This window comes from Rattus norvegicus, chromosome 9 (genome assembly GCF_021556685.1).
Source record: "Rattus norvegicus strain SHRSP/BbbUtx chromosome 9, alternate assembly SHRSP_T2T, whole genome shotgun sequence".
In the NCBI taxonomy this organism is placed as follows: Eukaryota; Metazoa; Chordata; class Mammalia; order Rodentia; family Muridae; genus Rattus; species Rattus norvegicus.
In genome coordinates, this window is record NC_141542.1 from 31,973,388 (window position 1) to 31,981,013 (window position 7,626).

The 7,626-nt window shown below is 45.4% G+C and overlaps 1 protein-coding gene across 2 annotated transcripts in view; it reads right to left on the bottom strand.

Moving 5' to 3' along the window:
- Positions 1-7,626, bottom strand: part of Clic5 (CLIC family member 5) — a 145,384-nt gene that overhangs the window by 51,488 nt on the left and 86,270 nt on the right.

Below are 7,626 nucleotides of genomic sequence, written 5' to 3' on the forward strand. Positions count from 1 at the left end.
TGTGTGTGTGTGTGTGTATTGCATGCTTTGCATGTCTGGGGTACATACATGTACATGCATGTGGAGACCCAAGGTTGATATCTGTTGGGAACCCACCAATATGGCTACACATCTTTTTCCAGCAACCCTTTGTCTTGGCCGTCCAGAGCTGGAATAGCAGGTGAGTCACTATTCCCACCCACCCGCCCGGCAGTTTTCTATCTTCTGAGGATCAGAACTTCAGTCCTCACACTTGCATTACAAGCACTTAACAGTGAACCGCCTCCCCAGATCAGGGTTTTCCTTTTCAGAGACGAGAAAGTGCGCTTCCAAAGAACAGCCCTCCTTTTATTTCCCCGAGGTCTGCTTAGCCGTGATGCCCAAAGGGTAGGCATGGGTGCATCCTTTAATGATTAGAGCATGATCAACTATATCTGGCTGATTTCTAGTCTGGCAACGATACAAAACCCAGCAGAGGTGCACCGAAAATGACAGCCCTTGACTGCAGTTGAGCTGTGGTTGGGAGTCAATGCTGTGGAACTACGCTTCTTTTGCCTCCTTCTGAACTACACAGACAGCCACCATCACTATTCAGGTTCTACTTTCTCTCTTGCTGGAAACAGACTCATTTTCAGGACCCAAGACAGCCAGGGTCTCCACCAGGAGGGATCACCACAGCACTAAATGTCCCCGCAACACATTCAGAGAGATGGCTACTCTCTTCATCACAGTCCGGTGCAAATGAGCTTATCTTCTCAGATATAGGGGTTTGGTGGAGTGCTAAACACTGACCCTCCAAGATTTGGTTGCCCTTACAAGGAGATCCTCGTGTCCATCAAATGATGTCCATAAATCTTGTCTTCAAATTATCCCTGATTGGTCAGTGAACATGCCTATAGTTTGGGCTGGGCAAAAGAGCGAGGGCAGAGCAAAGGATCCTGGGCTTTGGGGTCTCAGACAGGGACCAGGAGGAGAGAATGGGACAGAAGAAGGAAGAAGTTGTCGTGTGTGGGGTAGCATGGATCATGACCAAATGGCCATGAGGGCTGGCCTGATAAAGCTGGCCTGAGGAGCAGCTCAAAGAAACATGGCTACAGGAAGATAGAGCTCAAGGTCAGCTGGGCTTCCTTGGAAGTTCATGGCCAGCCTACACATGCTGAGACCCTGTCCCAGTAATTTTTATTTATTTATTTTCCAATTAGTTTATGAGCTCATTAATTTTGTGAGTGTTTGTTTCTGTGTAGGTGGGCATGTGATGGGGCTGTGTGGAGGTCAGAAGGCAACTGACAGGGAATTGAGTCTCTCCTTCCACTCTGTGGATCCTGAAGATCAAACTCAGGCTGTCAGACTTGGTGGCAGGCAGTTTGACCAAGTGAGCTACCTTGCCATCCCCCTCTGTCAAGTTTTTAAGGAAGGCATTCTTGACTGGCAAGAATGTCACACAATAGCTGTCATGTTAATAACAGTAATGATGGTTGGTATTATCAGGCATAGTCTAAGTGATTTACATCTATTACCAACCAATTTATTTACTTCCCATTAGAAACCTATGAAATGGTATTTTACTATCCCTAACAGATTGGAAACAGAAGCACGGAGGAGCCATACATATAACTGTCCAAGGTTCCTATCTTCGTAAGGCCAGGATGAGCCAGTGGTCTGGTTCAAGTTTTGGTGTTCTAAATGCCTTTCCCAGAGTCCACACTTGGGCTCAGCCAGGTTCTGTCCTCTCAGGGTCACAGGACCTATGCAGTGAGATGGTGACCTTGAGTTGGGCATAGGCATCCCCTCCCATCCTTAAGTGTCAGTTATACCAGAGTGCAGAGAGTGCTGCCTTTCATAGGTCCTTGTGATTTCAACATGTGCTGTCCGTGTCTTAAGTCAGGATCTAAGCCTAATAAACAAAAGCTGCTCATGCATTTTGTATCTGGAATGTTCCCCATAGGCTTATGTGTTTACACACTTGTTCCGCAACTGGTGGCGCTGTTTGGGAAGGCTGTGGAACCTTTAGGAAGGGAAGCTTTGTGGGAGAAAAGTGAGTCACTGGAGGGAAGACTTCAGGTTTTTTTTTTCTTTTTTTCGGAGCTGGGGACCGAACCCAGGGCCTTGCGCTCACTAGGCAAGCGCTCTGCCGCTGAGCTAAATCCCCAACCCCGACTTCAGGTTTTATAGACTAGCCCCATTGCCTGTGTCTTTCCTGTTTCCTGTGTACCAAGATGTGAGAAATTGGAGAGTTCCAGTATGGTCACCTGCCTCTCAACCATGATGAACCGTGTCCCTTCAAAGTGTGAGTCCAATAAGTTCTTCCTTTTTAAAGCTGTTTTAAAAGGTGTTTTACCATGGCAATAAGAAAATTAATAGCTGCCAAGAGCCCATAAAAAAATGGCAGGGAATCTGCTGACTCGCTCTCACACAGGCAATCCTTTGTCCATTTTCTCTGCTCTCACCAGCACTGTGGTCCTGATAAGCCCTTTAAGAAATGAGTTCGGTGTGGCAAGTTTATGGTAATGACTCAAAGCATCTCCAAGGAAGAACCAGATGGGGTTCTCCACTTTAAGCGTGAGGTCTTTGATCCAAAAGGGATTCTTCTGGGAAAGGGCACATACGTGGTTTACTAGGCTGAATACTGTTGCCTACAGTAATCTCTATCTGAAGCCTAAGACTGGGACTTATTGGGAAATAGACTGCAGACTCAATCAAGTTTAACTTCAAATCCTCTTCTTCCTCCACCTCATCCCTTTTTTTCTTTTCCTCCTCTTCCTCCTCTTCCTCCTCTTTTTCTTCTTTCTACTCCTTTTTATCCTCTTTCTCCTTTTCCTCTTCTTTATGTTCAACTTGGGAAAAGAAATATCTGATTTCTGCAGGTTTGTAATGTGACTAAATAATTATACAATTGGAATACATGGAATTCACTTTATAGAGCTGCCATCATTATGAGCACTTAGAAGAGCTCCTTAGATGTCTTTGTTTGTGGAATTCAAGTCCCTACTCAAGAGTCAGCAGGCCTCTGTGTCACAGTACAAAAGCTAAACAAAGTGATGTGTGCCCATGAGTTTATGGGTGGAGGGAAACTTTCAGTCCAGAGGGCAAACACAGGAGGAACCATAGCCAGGGTTCACTGGCCAGGGAAAAATGTCCCCAAGTAGCCCACTCTCATCACATTTCCCATAGAGGGAGGCCGGGGAAAGGGGCTCATGCCAGGTAAATTTACAAGCAGGTACATGTCTGTTCTCTCTGGAGCTGTCATGTTGCTGTCCAGCGAAACAGGCTGCAACTAAACACTTTTAAAAGGAGTCCAGAAGCCAAACATGGGAAGAGCCTGGAACCCAGGAAGATACATGGGAGGAGTTGAAGAGTCAAGTAGAGTCAGACTCTTGGCTATTCATCAGTGAAATCCAGTAGAAGTCTTACGTTTTCTCAACATCCGGGAACTTCTGTCATAAATATTTGAGGGTCCTCCATGCTGTTCATTAAACCTGATTATATGTCTCAGTGCTTGGATCACCTCAGAAAAACACCAAAGCACAGGAACCAAAAAAAGTGATAAAAAAAACCTACATGTCCAAGTAGCTAGACCTGCTTTCTGTGTGGGCTTAATTTGAAGAAGTCTCCTCACTTGAGCTTCCTGTGACCATAAGGGTCCTAACAGAGAGCTTGCTTTCCTCGGAATTAGAGCGTTGTCAGAGGTTTCACTATCCTCTCTTGACATATGTTTTATTTTGCTGTTGCAAAATGCTACTGAAATTAATTCTGGGTTTGATCATGAATCTACTTCCTTTATAAGCATGGACTGAATCTCTAATTCCCAGAATTTGCATACCAAATAAAGGCATCTTGACATGCAACAGTTTCTTCTGCTAAGTTTGGCCTTTGAGCTCCTGGGATAGCTAAGGTCCTTTGGTTATGGCCATCTTCCTGTTGGCCCTGCTTGCTCCTAATGTTGGCTTTGGACACTGAATCTTAACAGTCTTCACAGACTTTAGAGAAACCACAGAATCTGTCATCCTCCCTCTTAGTTGAGTTTATCTAAGTACACCACAGTCCCAAGTTCACAAACATAACACATTAAAAGCTCATGTCATTGAGATCAAATCAGAGTCATGAGATTTATCAAAGATTCCCTATGTCTGGCATTTTCTGGAGAAAATCTGGGCAAAATCAGTATTTAAGAACATGTCAACAAAGTATGCTAGCAGCTTTTGAAATTTCCACTCTAATTAAAAATGCCCTGCCCGAAGTCCTCTCTTGGACACTTGATTTAATTTGCCTGGCTCTAGCCATCAGTTTTTGCTTGCAGAGTTTCTGAGCTTGCCAGAGACAGACAACTTCTGTTCTCTGGGAGATGTTCAGCAAAACCATGCAGGGATATCACTGAAAAAAGCCAATGAGCAAAGGAATAAAAGTAACTACTGGAGCTAGGATCCGAGTAACATGGGTGACCAGTTGGACCAGCCACCACAGTGCTTAGACATTGCTTCTGATTCTTCTTGCTTCCTGCTTTCTCACGTGGCTGCTCCTTCGAGTTTTGCTCTCTCCTGCCTCCTACTCCACTTCTGTGCTGTTCTTCTTTGCTCCCTGTTTAGTTACTTTTCTGTGGTTCTGATGAAACACCATGACCGAGGCCACTTAGAGAGGCAGGAGTTTATTTGGGCTCATCTTGCATGCGTTGAGTTACAGTAACCCATGAAGAACAAATGTTACCTCCCACCCACAGTTTATACATAACTGGGAATGCTCTTGAGATGGTACTGAGAGTGGGCACAGGGGAAGAATAAAGACGGGTTGGCCAGGGGTATTAAAAGGAGTTAGAGGCCCATGATGATATGAAGAGGAACTCCATCAGACATAAGGCACAGAAGGTGGCAGTCAATTCTCTGTGGCTTGGCTTGCATCTGGAGTAGGGTCCTCAGACAAGAGGAAGAGAGAGCACTAGAGAATTCTCTGGTTCTCACGTGATCACCTGCTTATGGTTCTTGACATTCATACGCTGTAGGATGAAGCTTGAGGCCTGTGTTCACGTTGTTGCTTCTTCTCAATGTCAACCTTTCCTGCCACTATTTAGGGGTAGCTTACTCTTCAAGGTCCATACCCAGGACCTGACTATCCACAAACCTCCCTTAGTGCTCTTCCACGTTCCCACTCAAGCCCTGCTCCATCATCAGTTCTCTGTGCTCAACCTTACCTCTTGTCTGCACTATGTTCCAGTTCCTCAAGAAAATGGCATGTCTTGTCCATCATGGTACAACCAGGGTGTGTTAGCAAACTGGTCCTCGGTGTCAACACACACCAGGCTATCCGGATCCCCCCTGGTCCAAGTCCTAGTTTGATGCATGTCATTGAAGGCTCTTAGTATTCTGGATAGTCAATAGCATCAACAACAGGACTTTGTGGGAACCTTTCATATTAGAGGAAGCCAAATTTTAAGTCCTTGCTGAAGAAAATTGAGTATACAGGCCTATGGATAAACTAACCAGAAGAGAGCTGTGCCTAGCAGCTGGAAATCTGGGTCCCGTCACAGCTCTCTGTTAGTCTCCAGGATGACCATCAAGCAGCTGTATTTTCACAGAGGGATAACCATAAAAATTACCACCAGCAAACGAAGGGCTTGGCATTGAATATGGTAGCCACACTGACTTGAGTTTCTCCAGCTCTGATAAAAATCTTTCGCAAGTCATACTTAAAGGTTTCCCACGAATCTTTGCTTACCTGTCATTTTACTCTTCTGAACTAATAAAATGCTAAAGATACTGGAAGAATGTGACTTTTTTTTTCAGGTGAATGAAAGACAAGAAAACTGGATTCTACTACAGATTCTGAGTCTCAGGAGAACAGGAAAGAAGTTTCAGAGCCAAGTCACCTCCTTTCTGCCTCCATCCTGCCCTGCACAGACGTCTTCACCATCACAGGTGAGAAAACTTACGGAAATGACAGATGGATGCATCACGGGAAGGTGGCAGAGAGACAGTCCTCAATACATTAGTGTCCATAGGTCCTTACCTTTATAATACATTCCCCATTCCTCTCAGTCTCTAACTGGCATGGTAAGTGCCCCATGTCTGGAGAAAGTCATTCTCTGACACCGTACAATAGAGAAATGTTTCTACCAGGCAAGTGTCCCCATCTTGTGAGCCACTCCAGCTGATTCCATCTAAGATCCCAAAGACCTTACTGTAAAGAACTGGGTTGCAGAGGTGTGCACGGCCACGCACTCCTGTAATCCCAGCCTCCCAGAAGGCTAAATCCAACCTCAACTGAACAGTGAGGCTCTCAAAAGAAAACCTTTAAAACAAATGCCCCAGACAGGAATAGAGGTATAAGGTAGGGTCTGAGGGGATGGCTCGGTGGATAAACTGCTTTACACACTAAAGTGAGGACTAGCATTCAGGTCACCGGAGCCCACATAGAAGCCTCGTACATACGCTAGCTACCTGTGAATTACTCCAGCACTCAAGAAGCAGAGACAGGGGCTCCCTGGGACAAGCTGGCTGGCTAGACTCGCCGGAATGCATGAGCTCCAGATTCGGTTACGGAGCCTGCCTCGATAAATGAAGTGAGAGCTACTCAACACTGATGTCAGCCTACACACACGCACACAGGAACGCATGCACTCGTGCCCCACCGGGGGAAGGCTGAGGACTGTAGCTCAAGGGCACAGCATGTCCCCAGCACATATGGCCCTTGGCTGGGTCCTCAGCACAACCACCACAACAACAACAACACAGAAACCAGAGGACTTGTTTTAAGCTATCACATCTTCTGCTTTAGAAGGGGGCTTTTATAAAACAATCATTCATTTCTAGACACTGAGGCAGAACCAGGAATTAGCTCAAGGAGAACTGGTTTAATTTTGCTATTTTACCTTGAAAAAAAAAATCGGGCTGAACTGTAATTGACCAGGAGTCTGCTTTTTGTTGCTGCCTCGGCTAAAGAAGAACCTTTTCCAAGTGGCAGACTAAAGCAGGAAATGTCCTCATCATTGTATTCCCATTAAAAAAATTAATAAATAAACTTACACCAAGAATCATGTGGCACATACAATCACCCAGGAAGACACACCCTAAGCGGAAGGGAGTCAGTAGGGAACTTTTCCAAGACCCACCAGTATTTTTTAAAGCTCCCGGAAGTTATGAGACACACGCTCCTGCCTGCTGATGGGTACATGCTGGCCCTGCTTGTGCTGCAAGATAAATGAACCCTTAAACAAGTTGTTGCTTCAGCCTGGCCTTGCACTTCCTTGCCTCTGAAACAAGGGATACATGAGTAATGCCTTAGTCAAACTCTCCGATGCCCTCTGCACAGGTTCATTTGCTGGAGTTGTTGTCTGTGAAGCATTGAGAAGGGAGTGTGTCACCAACAGTCCTCATAAGTTCTCTACCTGATGTCTCAGAATAAAAGCTGGAAGTAGTCATCATAAAAATTTAGAAGGGGCTGGGGAAATAGCTCCGTTGGTAAATGCTTGCCCAGCGAACCAGAGGACAAGAGTTCAAGTCTCACAATTCACATTTAAAAGGGCTGGGTGTGGTGGCATGCTCTTGGAATTCCAATGCTGTGGAGTCTCACACAGATCAATATCTGGAGCTCGCTGGCTAGCTAGCCTAGCTTACTCAACATGTCTAAGCTAGTGAGACAGCCTGTTTAAAAAATTAG